We start from the raw sequence: 25,129 nt of genomic DNA, 5'->3' as shown, positions 1-25,129 counted from the left end.
CCCATCTACCCATTTGTCTGTTTTTGCAAGCTAAACCTATTTGTCAATTTTATTTTAACTCCTTAGTGCCCCACAAAAGTGAAAGGGACTAACAAACTGAAATGTAATTCTGGGAATGATCTGTGGAGAAAAAAAATCATTCTCATACATGATGCATTGTTGCTGGTGCTATACATTGCTAAAACGTCTCTGGAAGGCATTTTTACAATGAGTAACATCAAGTAACATAGGTACATGTTTTAAACTCACTAATTACTCTTCATGGAAATGACTCCAAATAATTATATCATTAACACAAAAAGACAGTGATCTATGTAGATTACGTATAAAATTTGCCAATATGAAAAAAATTGTTCATTTGTCCATTTAGAGAAACTGGTTAAAGCCATCTCTGAATGCAATTCAGACTTAAAATAATTATGTATGTATATGTGAGGGTATATGTACCTATATGCACATACACAGATACTGAATTGGAAAGAGAACAAACTTGCTAAAAAAAGACAGATACAAAAGAATATATATAGCGTAATCGTATAGCTAAACGTGTTTACAAACTACAAACAATCCTGAAATATAGTAAAAGACTCAACTGCTATGACAAACACTTAATTGGCAAATTAATATAATAATAAAATAGAATATTTCTTCTAACACATTAGAAAGATATTAACATAATGCCCATTTTATTTCGGAGGGTATATGCCATGAACTATTGCTCAAATTGCAAATGGATGAATAATCGCAAATTATTTCTAGTGGCCAATTTGATAATTTACATCAAAGTCTTTGAAATGTGGTTGCTTTTTAACCTGGCTAAATTACTTCTTGACATTTTTTTCTAATGAAATCTTGGCAGACAAATTAGTTGCCAGTAAAGATTTTTGAATATAGTCTTGTTTATAAAAAATTCTGAAAGTACTCAAAATGCTAAGTTAAAAATTACAAATTCCCTTAGTTAATTGAAACACTCACAAATTAATGTTATGTTTATACAGGCATTAAGACACTTTTTAAAATAAGTAATGATTTGGAAAACACTTAAATTATCATAGTGCTAAGTTAAAAACCAGAATACAAAGGTATATGATAATGATATGAACTGACATATGAAAAACATATACCTAAAAATTCCATTATTTCACAATTATGAAGGATTTTAATTTTCTTAAAATTAACATGTTCTAGTTATTTATAATTAGCATGTATTTTACTGCAACTTAATGCCAATAATTTCAAATGATGTTACCCACCATTTAGGTAAGCTTTCAAATTTTACAAAATAATTGCAAAATTATATAATCATTTAATTCTTAAAATCTTTGCATAGACATTACTATCTCTAATTTATAGATAAGGAACTGAAATTTGGATTGTTGAAAATACTTCCTCACTTTTCACATAGACTTTAAGTGGTGGAGAAACTTAAATCCCAGGATTTTATGTGGATGAAGAATGGAAGTTAATATAGACAAGTAAGGCTTTTGATTTAAGTGAAAAGTATATAGAAAGTTATTATTTCAATATAGTTTACTATTGTTATAGTTTTTTTTTAAATAAAATGTCATTATATAAAAGTAAAATTATAACCTAAGTTTTGTGTTGTGAATCTTTACTCTTCACTAAATCATCTTGCTATTTCTGTGTCAATTTCTAATTTTCGTCTGGGAAGTCAACATACAGGGACCAGAGCTCCTTCCTGACTTCTACATTGCTTTACAATGTTGGTTTTAAGTATACATTTAGCTATGCATAACAAGGACAACTGATGAAGAGTAGAATTTTAGTTCCCAGAAGCTGAGAGGATCAGGAAATGGCAAGATCTTGGTCAAGGGATAAAAAGTTTTAGTTATGTAAGAGGAATAATTTCTGAAAATCTAATGTACAGCAATGTGAACATAGTTAACAATTCTGTATTGTGGATTTAAAATGTCCTAAGAAAATAGATCATAAGTGCTCTCTCACACACACACACACACACACACACACACAAACACACACTTAATTATGTGAGGTGAAGAATGTTAATTATCTTGATTGTGGCAATTATTCCACAATGTATTACATATATCAAAACATCAAAGCATATAAGAAATATATGCAATTTTTATTTGTTAATGATAACTCAGTAAAGATTTGGGGGAAAATAAACATCTCATTGGCATTTTGGTAACAAGCACAACTAACTAAGCATACCTATGCCTTGTGTGTAAATTAGTAAGTTCTACAAAGGTTATGGTTCTTGTATATTCATTGAGTCAGTTGTTTGTTGATTTTATTAAATTAGAATATTTTATCACACAAAACTTTTGACTCAGTGTCATTCACCATTATTGATATTATTTCATTATGATCCATGATCTCAAGTCCACTTGTTAAAATCTTCACCTTCATATATAAACTTACACTTCAGGATCTGATACCTGTTTATTCATATTTGTTACTCATTTATAAAACCAGTGAGAAATGCTTTATGAATAATTTCCTGTCTGGTCACTTGTGACCACAAACAACACTCTTTTCTTGTTCTTTATTTTTCTTCATTTTAATTTTTTTGAGAGCACCATTTATTCCAGTAAGGTTTTCTTATCTCTTCTTTCTCATACCACTCAAATGATATGCTTTGCTCAAATAATCTTTTCTTGTGCTTCTCTGTCTTCATTATTTACCTTGGATATCCTGCATAGTTTGTAACTTTAACTATGACTGGTATAGTATCTAAAAGTTGTTACTATAGCTTAAGCACATCTCCTATGCTTGCCTTACTATTATATTCCAAATGTCTGAAAACTGTTTCCAGTTGAACATTCTATCAATGCTTCAAACTCAGTAGATCCAAATTCAATGAATGATATTATCTTACCTTAAAACATCCTTTCCTTTTCTTGACCTACTATTTTTGTTTGTGATAGAACCATTTTCACAGTCTCTCTAACTGTATTACCCTTTTCAGATATCCCAATGGTACTGTTCCAAAAAATAAAAGAGACTTTTTCATTAAAACCTTTTGAATTTCAGTGTGTGACATGTTCAGGCTGGCTTTTGTGAAATGAATGAAACTATATAAGGAGTGACTTTAGAGAGAGGTTATTTGTATCTGTATCCATGAACAAAAAATAATCTTAGTTTAAGAAAAAAATAGATGTCATATTTTTACATGAGTGAATATTTGAACTTTTTAACAGCTGCCAAAATTTCTGTTAGTATTTAGTTGCAATATGAGTTAAATGTGATATGTATTATCATATTATAATACATACAAATGTAATTTCTTATGAAAATTTCCAGTGCTCATCTTTTTATATTTAGTGCTTCACTTAGATGATTTGCAACAATTTATGGATCAGTCAAGCATAGAGAATGTGGAATAAAAAATGCTTGCTAACACGAATGTCAGCTATTTTTTTCTGGTTTTAAAATTCATTGTCAGATGAAACTTTAGAAGATCGAATTATCTTCTAAAATCTTTTAAGACATTTTGTTCTTGGTATTATTCACAAACTTTTTCCAACTACTGTTGACATATCAATTGACTTTAAATTGTCATAAATCATCAGTGATTGGCTTAAGCAAATGTTGGGGACTCTATTCTGGTCATAAAGAGTTTTGGAATTTGTAGAATGTTAAAGTCTAATGGCAATTTCCTTTTTCAAAGGTGGACAGAGAAATTACAAATATTTTTGAAATTTGTATTTAGAAATCAGTGCTATCAACTGATGTATCTTGTGCTTAGTTTAATGGAAAAGAGTGAGAAATATTTGTGGACAATGATGAGCAATGGAAAGTTCTAGGCCATATTTACAGCCATATAAATGTAATGTGGAGTGTGCTTTATATAAAATTATGTTCTCTTTCTTTTTTTTTTTCCAAGAAAAAGATTATTTATTTAAAATCTTCTGGTATGTAAGACTAAGTATCCAGCTATTATATATCTGTATCAAAATAAAATAAAAAGACATTTTAATAGCAACATTTATATGTCATTTACTAGGTCTCAGACACTTTTCTTTCTTTTTTTCTTCCTTTCTTTTTTTCTTTAGACAAAGTCTTGCTCTTTGCCCAGGCTGGAGTGTAGTGGTGTGATCTCGGCTCACTGCAGCCTCTGTTTCCCAGGTTCCAGCAATTCTTTTTTTTTTTTTTTTCCTTCTTTTTTTTTTTTTTTTAATTATACTTTAAGTTTTAGGGTACATGTGCACATTGTGCAGGTTAGTTACATATGTATACATGTGCCATGCTGGTTTGCTGCACCCACTAACTCGTCATCTAGCATTAGGTATATCTCCCAATGCTATCCCTCCCCCTCCCCCCTCCCCACCACAGTCCCCAGAGTGTGATATTCCCCTTCCTGTGTCCATGTGATCTCATTGTTCAATTCCCACCTATGAGTGAGAATATGCGGTGTTTGGTTTTTTGTTCTCTTTCACAGCCTTTTTTCTACATACAAAAGTGGTCATTATAAGCTGTGTAAACAGATGTAGATTTACCATCTGTTGGGTTTGTGGGTGAAGCTTGCTTTAAAAATTTCCCAAACTGTGTCCCTGTTATAGCATTTTTTTCTTGTAGCTTTTATTATTTTGTATCATGTGGCTTGGTGTGTCCTATTTCTCATATTATTCAATCTTTATGAAGTCAGAGTCCTTATGTTATCTTTAAGAAAAAAGCTATATATACGTTGTGATTACTCAAGCATACACTTAAGGCTATGTATGATATTTTAGTAAAAATCTTTTATTCTGTCAATGTAATTGTAGCATATTTATGTAAGATTTAGCCTTACTATGCAACTAAATTTCAAGTAACTCTAATCTATTACTTTAGTTTCAAGGTAATCAATTCCAGAATGTGCTATAACAATTTTGTTCATACAACATAATTACAACTATATATACATATATTGTATCATAGGAGATTAAGCTGTATGTCAGATGATTTGCCAATGTTAAATCTGTTGGCAACATTCAGTAATGTCTTTGTTACTAAAATAAAAAGAAAAATGATAAGCTTAATAATTTATATTCTCATATGGAAATGAAAAATTGTTATATAATCCCATCATTGCCTTCTCTTTATGATTCCTTAAAATAGGTTTTCATGTAAAGTTGTACTTCAAAGGTTACATTTGTTAATAAATGTAAGACCAACATTAGATGTCAGGGAAAATTTATTGGTGTTTGATAATACATATTATTTTTTGTAATACTTGGTTTGGTGAGTCCCCCGTTCTATTTTGATTTATATTTTATTCTTCTGATTCATATTTTAGAGAGGTTAGTAGATTTACAGTGAAGTAGCAAGAAGTTCTGTCTCATTCACTCCTGCTAAATATTTTACAGTTCTACAGAACGTGATCTATAAACCATCATCATTTTCAGGAAGCATGTTCCAAAAGAACTACAGACATGAAAAACCACTGAAGTTTAATATTTTTTATAGCATAACAAACGTAAGGCTATCACAGCACCACCGTAATTTAAGATGGGATGAGGTTATCCATTGCAACTCTTAGGCCAACATGATGGAATCTGCTGCCAGAATCCAGACAAGCTAATTAATCTCTTCTTTATTATCTTCTTGATAAAGCTGTACATTCTAAAGTAGAGAATTTCAATTACAATTCATGTTTCTTATATAAGGCTCTAAGTTTTTTTTTTTTTTAATTTCCAGGCTTTAGGGCTCATATTACTTTCCAAAACAGTGCAACACAAATTTGATCCCTTGACCACACTGGGTTCCTTCATGTTCTGATAATACATGTCAAGCATACTATGTCTTCTATGTTTTAATTACAGAGCTCAAGATACTATTCTCTTATCTAAGATCAACATAAAAATACTCTCAATAAGTATTATTTGACATGTATTAATATAGACCTCTCAAGACCATGTTATCAAAGTGTTCTCTCATTTTTCCTAAATAAGTTTGCAAGGACCAAAATTGGAAACTGTTAACAAAATACACATCTGTTTTATGTCCTTATGAACTGTTCAGCTGTATCCTCCTTCCTGTTTTCTACTTGAATAGCTGATTGCCATATTAGAAATATAAAATAATGAATTTTTAATATAAATTTGGGACATGTTTTACATTTAAGAAAAACATTAACAGCATCTATATTCAATAAATTAAACATAAATAGGTAAATATATTCTTTGAATTTATCTTTCCCTCTTCAGGAAGCAGAATGGCCAATATCATAGGCTTTGGGAACCTGCATATGCTATTTGTCAGCATTCTTATTGGTATATGTATGCCCCTTTGTCAAAATTTCACTTGAGAAAGAAATTTAGATGATGTTTGCATGGGCATATTTTCCATATCAGCTGACTTTCAAGTAGGATTTCCGAGGTACTAATATACTTAAAAGGCTAAGGCTAGACAAAGATTTTCTGTAACTCAATTTACCTTCTATGAAATCATAGACTGATTTATCCTATGATTATTTTAATCAAAAGTACAAACTTTCATAAAAATAAATTGTCAACTTAATTGTGATATTAAGGAATAATTCAATGAGTATTGCAGTTCTCTATAAGAGGGAGACCCTGCTTAAATTCAGTTTACCATTTGTTCTTCCTCTACAATTTATGCCAAAGTTAAACTAAACATTTGGAGTTCTGGGAAATTTCCATGATCATGTATTTTCCTAACATGGCACTATTGGCTACTTTCTAAATTAATAAAATTCTGTTAACTCATAATATTCATGGTATATAATACTTGGTAAAATTAAAAGTAAGTTAAAACAACTGTTTTTAATTAAATAAAATACAACAAAAATTATATTAAATAACTTTCTTCTCAGTCCTTAAAAATACTTTCAGTCATGTATAGAATTACAGTGTCAAGAAACATTTTAAAAAATAGTTTACCTTCATCTGGTGGAATTTGCCAGCTTTATCTTTCCCGTAGAATGAACAATGCATATAAAAATGAGGTCAAATGATCCTGTGAGCAGTGTTTGCTTGGTAGGGTGGGTGGCAGAGTTTTGATTGTTTTTTCTTGGTGTGAACTGTTGTCATCACCAGTTCCATTTTAGCACCAGAAACGACCTCGCCCAACTAAAGAAATATACTTCAGTGTTGGGTTTTACCATATATACACAAATATGCATCTGGCATTTTGGGTCTTACATTTGAAATACTTTGTTTCTGTTTAACTTCATAAGTATGAATAGCATACTGGACTTTGTGACATAAAAGTTGAAATGTAAGCATTGAAAAGTTAAGTAAAGGTTTAGCCTCTGAAGAAGATCAGCAATTAATACAAGAATCATTGTCTTGCATGGATATCATGGGGATTATTTAATGTGTTACCTGTTGATAGTAGATGACTATAGTTTATGTATTTTCATGGAAAAAGAAAGGATATAAATTGTAAGGGTAATTAGAAGGCATGTAAGACCCAATAATTAGGAAATCAGTAATATCTCAACAGTGTTTTCAGGAAACTGGTTTGGTTTGGATTGCTAATTCTATACATGCTTTCCTAAAGCTGCCTATAACTATTTAAAATTCAAGTAACAGATAATTAGTGACACTGCCTTATAACTTACACAGGCTGTGCAGCTTCTATTCAGTTTTTAATTAGAATTATGAGTAAATTATTCATTGTCTGTTGGAGTTGCCTGGAGGAGAAAAAGTAGTTGAAGGTTTCATAAGTCAAGGGAGAGAGTTGCCACCTAAAATATAAAATTATTGAGAAAAATGTGGTGGAAACTGTTATCATTTGGAGAATCTTATTGTGTCTTACAAATTTCTCATTTTTGTTATTGGATATTCAAAGATTTCTAAATAACTTTAAAAATAAGTGAGAAAATTTATGATTATTTTTGTTGTTAATTTTTCATCTTAGATGTCATTGATTTCTATTTCCTTGATCCTTAGTAGTAATTCAATTCTTAATGCCATAGTATTTGGCTGATGTATTAAAATGTAACTGTGCTTCCTCAGGTTTCAAGTATTTTAATAATATTTAAATAAGATGAAATAAGCTACTTTTAGTATTTATGCTATTGAAACCATTTTTGGCTTAGACATTTTGGAAACCTTGTACCAATAAGTTTAGTAGTTATTTTCTGACCTTTTAAGTTGGCAGAAAACTGGCCTATTTCCAGAAATTGTAATAAATTCTTTGAAATTTAGATCACCACTTAGACTCATAGGATGTCAACAGAGCTAGATCATTTGGCCATGCTTTCATTTTCATTCCCACTTTAGTACGTCTTTTTGTGGTCAAGAAAATGGTTTATAGTATAATATATTCGCCTCAAAAATGTCAGTTTATTTTAAAAGCAACCTCTTTTTTCTATATGACAAAAAACTCCATGTACCTTTCATTTCAGGGATGTTCTTTTCTATTATTCAATGGGTTCTTTCTTTCTCTCCTCTCTCTCTCTGTGTGTGTGTGCGCGCACGCGCGCGTGTGTGCGTCTGTATTTGTATGTGTGTATGTGTGTTCTAAAACCTGTAAAAATCCAACATCTTCACCATGGGGTTCTTTGGTAATTAACTTATTTAGCTGTTCTCTAAATTGACTCACTCAGGAAAGTGTCCTTATAATTATTTTATAGCACCATCATTACCTTATCACAAAAATAGTTCTTGCAGGTGGAAGTAAGTTTCCCATTTTTAGAAGATTGCACTACAATAATCTGTGCTTATTCTCTTCTGTTTTATTGCATACAATTCAAGGCAATACACATTAAAATTTTTGTTTTCAGTGCTAAAGCTTAGTGTGTTTCAATGAATCTCTTCTCAATGTGTATAGTACCAAAGGAAGTTGTTCCAACTGTTTAGTGTAACAATTTAGTAAAACATCCTTAAAAGACTTACATATATTAGAAAGAAGAGTGTAAGTACACTCAAAATTTGAGGATCATTATAGAATGTAAAATAATTTATTTAGCATAAGTTTGGATACTGTAGTTAGGTAGAAGTCAGTATATATAGACTTGCTCTCACCCCCAAAAAAATTTTGCCTTTAAAAGTTTCCACACAGTCTTATGTTTAATTTTTTACATTTAAATAATTGTTTTAACTCTTGTAAAAAGTACCATAATTGAAAAAGCATGTGTTGTATTGGCTGATTTATTTTGGCTTTATCTGGAAAATGGAATATCCAAGGAAATTAGAGGTTATACTGTATTTTCTGATATCTCTAATTAAAATGTAAACATTTAAAAATAGAACATAATACATATATTTGTATTTTTATTTTTAAACATTTTAGATATAGCAATTAAATATTTATGCAAACTATTTATCAATGCCACAAATTATCATATTTGCTTGTGTTATCTTGCACAATTATGTACAGCTTAGGTGTGATTTATGTGGACATTGGGTATTCCCTGTGGTACTAATATAGTGTACCAACTCAGCTCTTGGTCTTTTCCAATCTAATTTCATGAAAGATAATCAACTAGTTAAAAATAATAGAATACATTTTTCTCTACATGAAAACAGATTCATTATGGAAAATAATTGAAAACATATATATGAATTATCCCAAAAACCTTTCTTCTTGGACTCAGTCACATAACAATACAAGTACATTAGTACAGAAAGTAAATGTTCAGGAATAGGGAATGATTTCTCATAGATCACTTTTCCTGCTTAGAACAATTAAAAATGCTGAACAATTGTTTTGATATGTCTTAAAACATGGTAAAGGTAAAATGGTTGTAATTTTCACCAAAGCAATGTAAGAAGATGGATATCCAGAGAGATCAGCCATGATCTCTTTGGCCAATTTTGAAAAAGTTGCTTGTGAGATTAAAAACTGAATAGCTTTAAAAAATTGAGGAAGAGAGGGGATATTTTCTATCTGGTACAAAATTTTAAAAAGTTTGCCTAGTAAAATCCCTTCTTGAAAGAAGTTGAAAACCTCAAAGTGGCCACAATTTAAAAGGAAGAATGACTTGAACATAAATATATCCTTACATGGTACTATGACCTGAATGTTTGTGTACCCTCTACATTTCTATGTTGAAATCCTAACCCCCAAGATGATGGTATTGGAGGGTGGGTGGAGCCTTTAAGGCAATATTAGGTCATGAGAGTGTAGCCCTCATGAATAGGATTAGTGTCCTTACAAAACAGACCCAAGAGAGATAGCTTGCCTCTTCTGTCATTTGATGTTACAGGGAAGAGACAGTGAAGAGATAGGAAGGAGGCCTATACCAGACCTTGAGTCTGCTGGTGCCTTGATCTTGGAAGTCTCAATTTCCAGAATGAAATAGAAATAAATTTCTATTATTTGTAAGCCACCAGCTTATGGTATTCTGTTATGGCAGCCATAAATCGACTAAGACTCATGAACAACAGGACCATTTCAAGCCATCTTATTTTTTGCAATTAGATTTTGGTGGTACTGGACTGCTACTGAACTTCCAGGCCTGCCAAATGTAAAAATATTTACTTTTTATATAAGAAAAGATAATTTCATTCCCTGCCTCACATTCTTTCCATCAGCAACTTAAAAAATGTGATGTCACCAACAGATTGAGAAATAACCATAGATTTAAGGAAAAAGGACAATTTGAACAAAAACTAGTAGAAAAAAATAGAGAATACAGCAGTCCTCAAGGGCTGCAAGCATTTGAGGTAGACTTTAAAATAACTGTTCTCTCTGTTCAAGAAGAAATGGTAAGATTGACAAGCTGTAAAAAAATCAAGTGAAAATTCTAAAATCGAAACAAAGCAATAAACAAATCACAAACAAAATATAGAAACATAACACCAAAAAAACACAGCTAAAAAGGAAGGTATGGGAATTGATAATTATACCAAATGAACCTCAAGCAACTGAACAGTTGGAAAATATATAAAATAGATCAAGTTAGAACATAAAAGAAGAAGGTATAAAATACAGGCACTTGGAATCCCAAAAGACACAGTGATAAAGAATGTCACAGAAGCAATATTCGGAGATATAATAATCAATAGTTGCCCCAAACAGGTAATCTCAAGTCAGTTTCCAGAAGTTCTATAAGGCAGGAGCAAGGTTGAAATTATCTATCTTTATTCCTATCCTTCTATCTTTTAATCCATCTATATATCTGTGTATCCATGTACCTATATAGTCCCCTGGGCATTTCATAGCAAAATTGCAGAAAACCAAAGAGAAAGTGATCTTTAATTTAAAAGTATTTTTAGACATAATTCACATACCATAAAAATTCACTTTTTAAAAGTGTACAATATACCCATTTATAGAAAACTCACAAAGTTGTGCAATCCTTGCCACTATTTAATTCCAGAACATAATACTTTCAAGGTTAATTAATGTTGTAGCCTATATCCACAATCCATTCATCTTTTAAAATAACTGTTGGATATATTCCCTTGTATGCATCTACCACATTTGTTTATTCATTCATCAGTTGATACATTTGGGCTATCATCATACATGTACATATTTTTGTGTGGGTATATGTTGTCATTTTTCTTAGGATAAAATTGCTATGCTGTATGATACCTCTATGTTAAACATTGTGAAGGACTGCCAAAGTGTGTTCCAAAGTGCATTACCATTTTGCCTTCCCACCAATGGTATATGCAAGGTTCCATTTCTCCACATTTTACCAACAGTTGTTACATCTTTTTTTAATTGTTGTCATCCTAGTGGGTGTGAAGGGGTATTTCGTTATGGTTTTGTTTTGCATTTTCTCTAACAGCTAATGATAGTGATCATATATTTTTGAACTTATTGACTATTTATATTATGTATTTCTTTGGAAGAACTGTATCTTCAAATTCCTTGTCCACTTTTAATTGAGACAGTTGCCTTTTTATTGTTATCTTATGAGTTCATTCTATATACTGAATTAGTGGTTCCTTATAAGATATAATTTGGAAATATTTTCTACCATTCTATGGGTTGTCTTTACACTTTTCTGATGGTGTCCTTTGAAACATAAAATATGTTAATATTTTTTGTCACTTATGATTTTGTTATATGTAAAAAACTACTGCTTAATCCAAGGTCATGAAGGTGTATTCATAGACTTGCTTCTAAAAGTTTTATAGGTTTAGCTCTTATATTTAACTATTTGGTCCATTTGTAGTAATTTGTTTTGTATAATGTGAGATAAGGGTCCAACTTTAGTATTTTGTATGTGGATAAACAAAATAATACCAAAAGGATATTCTATACTTATTGAATCATCTTAGCATCCTTGTTAAAAATTACTTGACCATAAATGTGAGGAAATATAACTGGATTCACAATTCCATCATGGATCTTTTATAACTACATTTATGTTAGTAAAGATTGTCTTTATTAGTGTTTCTTGTGGTAAGTTTTAAAAATACAAAGTGCAAGTCTTCCAAATTTGATCATCTATTTCAAGATTATTTGGACGATTTTGTGACTCTGTCATAGCTGCAAACATTTTCAAATCAGCTTGTTAATGTCTAAAAAAAAATCAGCTTGGATTTCAGTAGGGCTTACTTTGAGACTATAGAATAATTTGGGGATTTTTGCCACCTTAATAATGAATTTTCCAATTCATGAACATGGGACATCATTCCATTTGTTTAGATCTTCTTTAATTTTTTTCAGTGAAGTTTGTAGTTTACAGTATATAGCTCTTATATTACTTTTGATTATATTTATTTTACTATTATAAATATTAGCCTTTATTATTTTTGAAGATGTTGCTAATGGGACTTGATTTCATTTAGGGATTGTTTATTGCATGTGTACAGAAATATTATTGATTTTCATGTATTGATTATTCATCCTGTGAACCTGCTAAACCCACTCTTGGTTCTAAGTTTGTGTGTGAATGTGTGTTTGTCTATTCCTTAGAATTTTCTATATGGAAAATTGTGTCATATGCCATAGAGATAGTTTTAATGTCCCTTTCCAAATAAGTTGTCTTACTTTTTTTTTTCCCTAATATCCCTGGAAAAAATATTCAGTACAATGTTGTGGTCTGTTCCTAATCTTTCTGGGGAGAACTTCAGTCTTTCACCATTAAGTATAATGTAGCTGAGGATTTTCTTTTGGTAGGTCTTGGAAATAAAATCTCACAAGAAAGGGTAAAAAGAGAAAAAGTGAACTGTTAATGAATAAAAGTAAGAAATGCAACTAATTTTTCATATGAAGAAATGGAATTCATAAGATGATAAAATATTTTGAATATGTCACAGAAGATTTCTGAAAAATAGGATTCTGTTCTAAGAAAAATATATTTCAAGGATAACCATATGATATATTTTCTGAATTTATTACAAGTAGACACACTCTAAAATAAAATTTAAAGTATATTGTTTGTGCAAACAGGAGATAATTTGAGATGAAAGCTTGAAGATGTGCAAATAAATTAAAAAAAACAAAGAAAACTTAAATATATGCAAAGCTAAGGGATAAAAAATAACCCCTGTGAGATTTAAAACATAGATAAACATTTACAAAAACATCATTTGTCAAGAGTTAGCTTAATGGAGTTATGGTATTTTGACATACTTGCATTAACTGTGTTAGAAAAAAAAGTACCAATTAATGTTAGAATTTATTTGCCAAGCATTTTGTTTTGTATATACTAGGATAGCTACTGTTATAGGTTTAACCGTGTACCCCTAAAGTTATATGTTCAATTCCTAAACCCCATTGCCTAAGAATTTGGCCTTATTTGGAAGCACAATCTTCATAGCACTAATTAAGTTAAAATGAGATCATTATGGTGGCCCCTAATTGAAATGAGTGGTGTCCTTATAAGAAGGGGAACACAGATACAAGCACACAAGACAGAACACATTATGAAGATGAAGGCAGAGATTGGGGTTGTACATCAAGAATTCAATGAGTGATGAATATTGCCAGAAAATCACCAGAAGCTAGGAGAACCGTGAAACCGACTCTTTTTCACAGCACTCCGAAGTAACCAACATCGCTGGCACCTTGGTCTCTGGAACTATGAGGCAATTGATTTCTGTTGTTAAGCCACCCAGTTTGTAATGTTTTGTTATGACAGCCCTAGAGATCTAATACAGATTTTCTAAAACAGTGTAAATAGTATATATGTTTCAAGATAATAAAGATAGATAGATCTAGATCTGTCTACATTCACATAAATGTGTAATGATAAAATAATATTTCATAAATCAGAAGTCAAGAGAGGTGATAAAAAAAGAAGCAGAGAAAATGGAAAGCATATAGTAAGAAAAGGAAAGTGTACAGTAATGAAACGGAAAGGAAAAAATAACAAATGCCGTAAAAGTATAATCGTAGAATTAAGCAGTCTTCTCTTAGCAATCAATAGATCAATAGACCTGAAATTCATTAAAAATACAGAAGGCCGGAACAACACATTTAAATAACTTGACCTAAATTAATTTATATAACATATGCATGATTTCCAAGTGCATGTGAACATTTGCCAAAATATATCATACTCCAAGCCATAAAACAAAGTTAACATATTTAAATGATTGTAGTCTTGCAAATATGCAGTTTACAAATGTATAAATGTATACTTTTTCCCCTGAGAATCTTTTTTAAAAACAACTCACAATTATTTCAGTTAATATTGTAACATTTATTTTTCCTCAGTTATCTGCTCATGTATGATTAAGCTAGAGTCAGGAGGGGCTGCTGTCTGTATTATAATAATATGGGGAAATGGAGAAAACACTTGTTTTAGTCTCAGGGATGTATCTGATAATAACCAGGCAAACTTGTGCAGAGTGCCAGCTAATTGATACCTTAAGCTTTGGAGCCATCTGGTATCTACCACAACTATTCAAATTTGCCATTATAGTGTGAAAACTGTCATGGACAATGCATAAACAAATGAGCCTGGCTGGGTTTCAATGAAAATTTGTGGACCATGTCATTTGAACTTTATATAGCTTTCATGTGTCAGAAATATTATTCTACTTTTCAATTTTTCTTCAATAGTTAAAAAAATGTAAAAATAATTTTTAATTCATGGACAATATAAAAGCAGGAATCGGATGAGCTTTGGCCCATATGCTTTATCCTTGCTCTACATACCTGAAGTAGAATAACTATATTGGCAATCCTTCTTTGTCAATAAAGACATGCCTTTTACACTCACTCCTTCACCCACCTGCTCGTCCCCTCACCATTGATCTAGTACACTGGCCCAGAATGTCCTTCTTTAAGAGTGACAAAGACATTTCCAATTTTAGAATTGTAAAACAAGAAAATTAAATTTTAACGTATTTCACGTAAGAAACATATGGACAATTTTAATGCAGTGTTTAATTTCATTCTAGAGTCTTTAATCTTTGAAAAAATGGTAATTCAGCTCTATTTTAACTCTCTTTTATAGTTACAACATGTTATGTTGGATGGAAATTTTCTTAAACCTTACGAACTGTGTTTACAAAACTAAAGTTTTGTATCTGTTATGAAAATGAATTTTAAAATACATAGGAGAGAATAAAAGTAGTTAAAGTTACCTAAAAAGTAAATAAACATTTGAAAAAGCTCTAAAATAATGGAGAACTCAAGAGGTGCATAAAGAGATTTTGAAAATCAGATTTGGGACATGGCAATGAGAACTTTAGAACCACAAATTATTTCTGCAGTGACACAGACTCCTGACCCCTAAATTTTGGCAATTTAGTACTGAAGGGATTAGATTTCTGATAACATGAATGTATTTTGGAAAAAAACAAGAGCATGAAAAATATGTGTTTGGTTGGGAACACACACACACACACACACACAAACACACACACACACACAGAAGAGGAGGCCTTGTTGCAGTGACAAGAGAAGTCACGTGTGATTTTCACTGGATAGGCCAAGGATGATGGAGATTGTCACAAAACAAAACATTTTCAAGTCCTGGCTTGTCCTCAAAAAGAAATGTCTCATTTTAATTTTTAGTTTTAGGGCACAGAGCACCTAAACACCAACGAGAATAATATAAGAAAAATTATCAGGATTATCAGGACTGTTTTTCTTAATAATATAAGAAAAACTATCAGGACATGGAAATATAATATATTTATATAATAGTTTTAAAGTAGCCAAAAAAAAATAAAGTAGCCATAAAGTGGTAATCAGAATTAGTTAATTGAAAAATGGAAATTTATAACATTATATTCTTTTTGTTGTATGTAATGTACTATATGTGTCTAATATTAAAATATCAAAATGTAGACTTACAGTCACAGGCCTAAAGCTGATGACTGATGTGAATTGAGAATTACCTTCACTGCTCATTGTCAGGTAGTGTTACTGAGGATTTTCCTCTCTATCTCACGCGTTCTAATTATTTCTTGTATTTCAAGCTCAAGAAAATAACAATATTTTATTTTATCTGCATTCAGAATCATTGCTTTCAAAAGCTGACCCATGGATTATGTCACTTGTCTCATAGAATCCTGAGAAATGGACAGAACTGGTGTTATCTCCATTTATACATGGAGAAACTGAGATTAAAGACCAAGTGTTGTAGTCAAATACACTTGGTAACTGGCTGAAGTAGAATTCAGTTTGCCAGACTCCAAAGTCCATGCTCTTTCCATTAAAACACACTACTTTTTTCTGTAACTGTGTATTCCTTGCAATGGTTTGCCTGTTTCAGGTGTTTAATAGTTAACCATAAGTAAGACCTTATATTTGTAGAATGCTTTGCTATTTAACCAAATTTTCACATAGATTACTTGAGGTTATGGACCATGTGAGAAGGCAGGGAAACTAAAAATATTTCAATTTATACAGAAACCATCTGGATTTTAGAATGTTTGACCTAATTTTGTTGGCAAGTATACTCAGGCATAAATAAAGGATACTGAAATTTGATCTCTATTCTTTTACTTCCAAGTATTTCAAGTTTTTCTGTTACTACATATTGCTTCACAATACATATTCTTATTAATTGTTTGCAAATGTGTATAGTTCTGTATTTGTAAAACGCTTTCACATAAATTTTGTCAGAGTCAGAACATCTCTTTGAGATAAGTAAGGCAGCATTGTGAAGGGGAAACAATTTAGAATTTGGTAATAGAAAGACAATGAATCAAATGCTTTATCTTTCCTTTTGTTTTTCTTTCTTTGAAATTTTCTTACTGTATGTTTATTATATGATAAGAATTATTCTGAGACTATAAGTGAATCTATAAACAGCATTGAAGATTCTATAAATAAAATTGGAGGAAATGGGCAAGGCAAAAATGCATAATTTTGCAATAAATTCAGGCTCATGCTCTGAGAGGGGCTTGTACATTATCCTATGGGAATATCAAAAAAGAGCCATGGAAAGTAGAGAGGAGATTTAAGGGAAATCTTCCTGAAATGGATGACATTTGAGCTGAATTTTAAAAGATGAATAACAGCAATATCACATAGAAAGAAACTTATATGCTGGCAGAGAGAAATAGATCAGGAAACATTGAGACAGTAAAACAATATCTATAGACAGATTAACAAGTATACTGGGGGAATCATAGGAAGTGACCAGAAAGTTAAGCAGTAGCCAACTCCTCATTGCTTACTGAAGATAAAATGAAAAGACTTACATGATAATCTAAAGAGTATAAAATATACACCAAAATTCGTGTCAAGACATAGATTTTAAGTAGGTTATACCATGAAAACTTTGTGGCTTAGAAAAATCAGTGTAGATGTACAAAAAGCGTGTAGATGAGAAGAGATAGAAGGTAGGGAGATATAAGAATATAAATAGATGAATGAGACCAAAAATTGAGGCCTCAGATGTCAGTAATTAGTAAATTGGGAACCAGGAACAGGATAGGTAGTTTTGGGGGAAAATATAATAAACATAATTATAGAGACATTTGGTTTGAATTTCTCGTGATATCCACAGGTATATGGAATTTACATATACAAATCTTGTGCATATCAGAGAATTCTTGGCTAGAATTTTTAAGGAAATATAACTTTTAAAGGAAAATAAAAAATTTATTCAAATGCCATCTTTAACGTGGGATGAACAAAAGGCTGAGTAAAGAGCTTGGAAAATATTGAAATATAAGGATAAACATCAGAGACATCTACAAAAAGTATGGAGAAGAAATGTCCAAGAATTAGGGCCATAAAATTCAATGGGGTGGTTGCCAACAATGCCAAGTAGTCAAACAAAAGATAAGTGCCCCCAACTTTGAAAATTTGAAGGTTATCAGTATATTCATCTATAATTGTATAGCTTTATGGCCTTGGGTAAGTTATGTCTCAGATAATTTGGTCAAAACCAATAGAATATAGCAGTTACATTAAAGGTTTCATGAAGAATTAAAAACAATATGCAAAGTATTCAAAACAGTCACTATTTTAGAGAGGACATTTAAAAATGTCTCTCTAATACATTTCCTGTACCAGTAATCTGGAACTGAGATAAAGAAAGGAAAAGTTATAAACTGAAAGTTACATGACCAGAGAATAACAACCTTGGAACTCAAACCCAGCTCTCCAAATTTTACATCCAGTAGACCATAGTTAGCTTTCATAAATGCTGAGGTTAAAAAACAAAAGAAAACAAACAAAAAAACGCTGTACTGATTTTTAAAAACATATAGAGAAACAAATATGAGAAAAATTTTGGCACAAAAAATCAAATTGTGGCAGAAATATTAACAGTGGTGGGAAATATTCTAGACGTCCCATTGTAACTCATTTCCCATGTCCCATCAATCACCTTGAAGTTAAAACTTTGACTCTTCGTTACTCTCATTTCTAATTGTTCATTTCAAAATTATGCAGTAATGACACTTACATCCCTCTCTTCTCTCTCTCCAACTGTTATTTCTAATTGTTTCAAATTTCATGATAGTGGAGTAATGACATTTACATCATTTTTTCTTTCAAAGCTACAAAGTAAGGAAAAAGAAACACAACTCTGTCTTTGACAAAACCAGGATATCTACAATACCAAAACTTAATATGAGTGAGTATAGAGTAGATGGAGAGTTGTTAAGTGACTTAGCAGTGCTGAGAGAGGTCAGAATTAAGAACCTATGGAAGTAGATATTAATGGGAAGTAATTTGACTTATCTGGGAAAACTCAGGAAAAGCTTGGTAATTGATAGAGGTTACTGGTAACTGAAAACGAAGAGCTATTTTGAACGTGCGCTCAAAAAAACATTTAAATTCTGTGGGCCTCCTGACTTTGTACAGTCTAAAGGATGTTCCTCCCTGACCCATATGAAAGACAATAGATACAAAAATTAAGCCAAAATGTCATTGGCCTATTAAATGCAAACACAAAGGAGATAAAACAGAAGTATTAGGTAGTATGACATACCTAGAGCACTCTTTCTACATTAATGTTTAGAATGCCCACTGCCAGGTCACTGGATGATAGAACCAGAAGGGGTCTACAGAGTTGGCCAGTAGAAGTTCACATGTAATAAGAATATTGGCTATACAAGCTATCTATAATGGATCTCAATAATTAATGCATTGTGCCCAGATGTAGAGTTCTTCCAATTGGCTTCTTAATCTGTTATACTTAAATTTGAATAGAGGGGCAAAAATTATGTGTTGTTTTAGGCAGATTTCCAACATAAAAGACAGATCCCAAAAGAGCAAGATAAGAAGGGAAGCTCAGAATTTTTCCAGGAATACTGTGGCACGTTCTCACTATTAAAAATACGAACAAAAAAATAGCAATATTTAAAAAAACCCTCTCAGTGCAATGCTAAAAGTTCGTTGGTTGCATGCTTGGTTGGGACTCAGAATGCTTCATAGAACTTGCATTTTTGGAATAGTTTGGAATTGTTTCTATTAGAAGTGATTCCGCAGTGCAAATTCATAAAGGCAGAAAGTGTTGCATTATCTATGGGGGTGTATCTTTTGTGCTGAAATAAAATTACAATTTTAAATAGGACTTACCATAATACAGTTTTATTTTAACTGGAATAAAATTTTGAAACATATGTCTTTGAAATTACAATACTTTCATTTAGAGATACCCAGGTTATGAATAATTTCCTTGTTTTTAAACCCTGTCCTTTTTCTCTGCCACCAAATAAAGCATATTTGAACTAAACTAAGACAAGTTTAGTCAACTAATTTTAAAAAGGAAATTATCTACAAATGTTGACTTTTTGTTATCAACACAAACATATTTCTTTGCAAAGGGCCTAAAACACTAGTGAGCCAAGACATGGCATCTAAGAATATGACTATGACATAAGAATTACATTTGTTTCACATTGTAAAAGAATGTCACTGAGCATTAATTTTAAAACTCTTTAGCTTTATCATTGATTATTTATTAATTTTTGAGATAAATTATTAGGCCTATTTTGACACATTCCATGATTGTTCAGTCCAACTAAGGAGGTGTAGTTCAGGCAGTAGCTCCTGGTCGAACCACAGAAGCTTGGATATACATTCCTTACAATATTTCTTCTTCTAAAATATTTGGTTGTTTTATGCAGTTATCAAATTGGGGGTCTACAAATGCATAAATAGTTTATTGTGACTGGTGATTGTATGTTGTAGACAACTGCTTATTTTAAATACTACAGAATGAGAATGTTTGATGTATATTGTGTAATATCTGATTAGAAAATCATCTACCACCCCTATAGATTGTTATTCCCTTAAAGCAATTTATAAAGTTGGTATGATATTACAAAAGATTTATTTACTTTATGTTCTGTGCCTTCTAGTATAACATAGCATTAATGAATTTCATTCTATAGCCCATTTCTAGATTATGGTTGCCAGAAAAAATAATGCACAATACGCTATACATGATATAGGCTCAAGAACAGTACCTTAATGACATATAAATATAATGGCACTTGATTTATATTTTTATATCAAAGAAAACATGTTAAAGTTATAATTTGGGGGTAAAAACCTGTCATAGAAATATAACCTTTTCCTAAATAATTTATAATAGAAACAATAAAGGAATTCTTAAAGAAAACTTTCAGATATTTTGCTCAAAATAGATATAATATTTTAAGAAATTACATGACTATATAATTTTCATGCATTTTTCTAACCCAGACTAGCTTAGAGAACTAAATTTTTCTTTTATCTAAAAATTCTACTTTTCTAGTAATTTTTATGCTATTAATTGTAGTAGCTTCGCTGATCTCAAGAACAGTAAAACTTACAACAAATATCTTTTTATGTTTGAATTTTGATTTCTATGACTGAGTAGGCAGTAATTAACTACATTGTCAAATAACTTAGGTTAAAATTCAGAGATAAGAATAATGTCAGTGGTAGGTAAGTATAGAAATAGAAAAATCTGGGAAATAATTAAACTCTATAGATTTGATTAGAGATTCTAAATAAGATTAAAATATTCAATGGCTAGTAAACATTTCCATAACATGACCTAATGTATCATTTACATCAAGACATTGTATGATCCAAGTTGTTATAATTATTTTAATAAGTAGTGTAGATTACATAATCACAGAGGCCTATTAGTTGAGTTAACATTTCCCAAGATCATTTAAACCCATGATAGAAAATATTTCAATAGAATAGGTGCTAATAAAGAAAAACTAAGAAATCGACATTCTAATGGAGATATTTTAAGGAGTCAATGAAGTCAGAACACTTAAAAGTAAGAGTAACTTGCTAAGAAAATTGAGAACTGAGTCAAATAACAGATGTAGGAGTTTGTTTGTAGAGGTTGAGCAGTTCTAGAGAAGAATAAGGTCATTATTTTTTGTTTTAGAATTGAGTGGCTAAAATAGAATAGATGAAAATGTCACTAGAGTTTAAGTTAAGGGACTGGGATGCCAATTTGTCAGAAGGATAATCCAAGTAGATTTTTACATTATCTTTGATGAGAAACTGAGAAGCAGAAGCAAAGAATGGGAGGCCAGGGAAAGACTGATGAAGATGATGTAGAAAGGAATAAAAAGGTGTGTGTGACTAAGTTTAAGTACCAAAGAGCAAGGGTATTTTGGACAATATCAAAGGGAAATGGTCTGGATAATTATGAGTAGAGTATGTGGAATGCCATCCTCATATCACACTCCTAATGACTGAGGCATGTGGAGAAAATTTCCCTTAAATTGAGAGGGTAGCAGTAAGATAATTTGTTCTCAGGAATAGCCAAAATTTAATTGAAATATTCAGCAATGATTATGTGGTCAAATTTGTTAACTGAGGAATATAGTTCTGAGAGAGCACAGTGGGAAATTTTAGGAGGAAAGGGAACTGAAGGAGGTTGGACTTGGAAAGAGGAAGTCCAGAAAATATGGGAACAGGAGCAATATGAGAGGATATATAATTTATAGTCATACATCTGGGCCAAAGATCTAGGACTACAAGAATACGGGATATGGTTAAAGAAGCCAAAATTTTGACAGCTGTCAGTCCCGGAAATTGGACTGCATAGGAATTGAATGAAAAGTACTCTGGGTCTTTTTAGGATTTAATTGTTCCTGGAATACACTATAATTCCAAGGGAGTCTCTGAAGCAGTCTTATTACTATTTTTACTCTTTCTCCTCCTCTTATGCAATCAAATCTAATGAGGCACTAGGTCTCATTAATTATATCTCTTGACTATTTCTATTATCTCTCCTTCCTCCCTTCACCATTGCTGCTGCCACCAACTTAGCTTGTGTTAATTCTCTTTGAAAAGAAGTTAAAAGTTAAAGCAATTAAAATCTACAGACTGAAGCTTGGCTGATTCTCTAAAATACAGATCTTCCTTGTTACTCTTCTGTTAAAAATATATAAAGGTATTCTCACTGTTTATTAAATGCCTTGGCATGTTATACAAGGATCTTTATAATCTGGAAACTTTCTAGTGGCATTTCCTGCCTTTGGACATATTCAGCCAAAGCTTTAGCAGAGTCAAACTGCTAACATTTCTCCAAACACAATGTAATTACTTAGTCAATGCTTTGACTTGCTTAATTTTTATCTACACTGCAATGCTTTTTACATAATAGACAACTTTCTGTTGAATAAATAACTGAGGAAATCATATTGAGTGCTGTCACTAAAATTTCCAAGAACAATTCATGTCAAATGTTTTAAAAATGAGGACAGTTAATCAAAATATTCATTTTATAGGGTTAATAACCCACAAGACAGTGACTGGAAAGCTAGTCATAAAATGAATCTATACATTTCAGCAAACGTTTCCAAGACTCATTTAATCTACAAGCTCCCCCTTTGGAAAGAAATAATTCAGGAGAAAATTCTACTAATCCCTCTGGCATGATCAGTAATAGCAATTGCTTCAGTGTTGTATTTGGTGAAACCTGTTCAAAGTCAAATTTGAAAGCTTTAAAGGAAATAATGGTACATGTTGGGTGGCAAAGCTCTTGGTGTGAGCACGACAGCCCTTTCTTTGTCTTCTTTTCATCTAATTCCATTAGAATCAGTCACCTACATGTCAGGGTAGTAGCTTTGATGAAAGAGTTATGTTAAGGATTAATCTAGATAAAGTGCAGGCAATACTAACCTGTCAGTGGTAATGCTGATAGAATGTTACCTGAAATAAAAACCACCTTTCTCTACAAAGGCATGCTACCTTTCTGTAATTCTGAAGATTCAAAATGATGTAAAATTCCTGAGTGCATTTGCTTATGTGTAATAACTTAAATACTTGGGAAATGTAGCATGCCTGTGCTCCATTGTCCACATTTCAAGATGTATTATATGAGCTTATTTTGCTTTCTAAACCCATTTGTCAATTAACTTATGGCATTTTAATTTTTCCTGTTTTGAAATAATATAAAAAACTAATATTGTACTTTTTGATAATGTGACCTGGTTGAATTCCTTATTAACTATTAATTTTGGTTGAGTGGCTTGTCTAATTTAAATATGAAAATAAATCACCTTTACCCTTCCTATTAGTATAATTATATATCCTGACTGAAAATCTGAGACTCATGTCCATTTTTTTAATATTTCAGTTGGAAAAAATAATCTGCTCTAGTAATCAAGCAGTGGGTATGCTTAATGGAGGTAATTAAATGTACTTAGTGAAGGGACTACTCAAAGATTATCCTAAGTATTAAAAGTTCTCCTGCTCTTCTCACTTCCTCTTTGCTCATATAACCATTACAGTTTAGAAGAGATATATTAATAATTATCAAATAACAGAGTGTGATCTTTAAAATTATTAAACATATAATTATAAAATTACTTTATATCAGATCTGTCATAGTAATTATCCAGTAAAGCAGTTTCTTCACAGTTAATCTACTTTAGCATTAATTTTAATACACCAAGCATTTCATTGTATAAAACTATTAAAATACATTGTCTTATTACATTTTCTATTTTTCAGTATATCATCCTTTTTTCATTTCTCACTCCTTTCTTTTCTTCCTTCCACCTTTTCTTTGCTCCTTTCTTTTGAAATTTTTTCTACTTTTGTCCATTTTAAGGCAGTTTATTCTTCCTTTCACCTGTACCTACGTGAATTTTCTATTTCCTTAAATGCTTCAAGATTCTTGAAGGTAATGAATTATCGAATCACATGATCATGTAAGTAAAATATCTACTTATATGTGGTAGGAGTTGGCACTGTGAGGTTCGAAAGACTTGAGCCCTGTTTTCCGAGAGCTTAAAATATTGTGAAGGATTTAAGACCTACAAATGAATAGGTGAATCCAAAGGCAATCTATGATGGACACCAGCTGAGTGGCATAACATGTAGTTAGTATTAATAGAACTATCGTTAGACAATTATTAGCTAATTGCAAAATAAATGGAGGCACTTTGAATGATATCAGATGATAATAATGTATCTATTAATAATATAAATGTCACTTGTGAAGAGAAGGCCATAATAGTCTTATCTACTTAACAATGATATTTTAAAGCCAGAGAGTGCAACAAATCATGCCTAAAGATGTGATTACATTAACAGTCTAAAGAATTTTTACATGACTATATTCTGCTTAAAGAAATCCAGAGAGATGCTTTTCAATCTGTTTATTAGATTTTATACCAAAATATCACTGATGATCACCCTTGTCACTTGTCAGTATGCAGTTAACAAGAGAATACAGAAGGCTGATTAGAAATCATAATGATACTATTGATAAAGAACGTGGCAGCACTGAGCATAACGTTTATAAGAAAATTTTCTCTAGAATAGAGAAGAAAATTAGCCTTCGTGTAGATATGGTGAAAAATAAGTACCCAGCTAAAATATTTAGCAAAACATGCCATATAAT

General features: G+C 31.2%; 1 protein-coding gene across 1 annotated transcript in view; it reads left to right on the top strand.

The window, feature by feature from the left end:
- Window positions 1-25,129, top strand: part of LOC100609532 (protein eyes shut homolog) — a 2,075,858-nt gene that overhangs the window by 610,033 nt on the left and 1,440,696 nt on the right. The window lies entirely within an intron of this gene.

This window comes from Pan troglodytes, chromosome 5, assembly GCF_028858775.2.
Source record: "Pan troglodytes isolate AG18354 chromosome 5, NHGRI_mPanTro3-v2.0_pri, whole genome shotgun sequence".
In the NCBI taxonomy this organism is placed as follows: domain Eukaryota; kingdom Metazoa; phylum Chordata; class Mammalia; order Primates; family Hominidae; genus Pan; species Pan troglodytes.
Note: the sequence above shows the minus strand (reverse complement) of the source record. Positions and strands in the feature narration are given on the sequence as shown.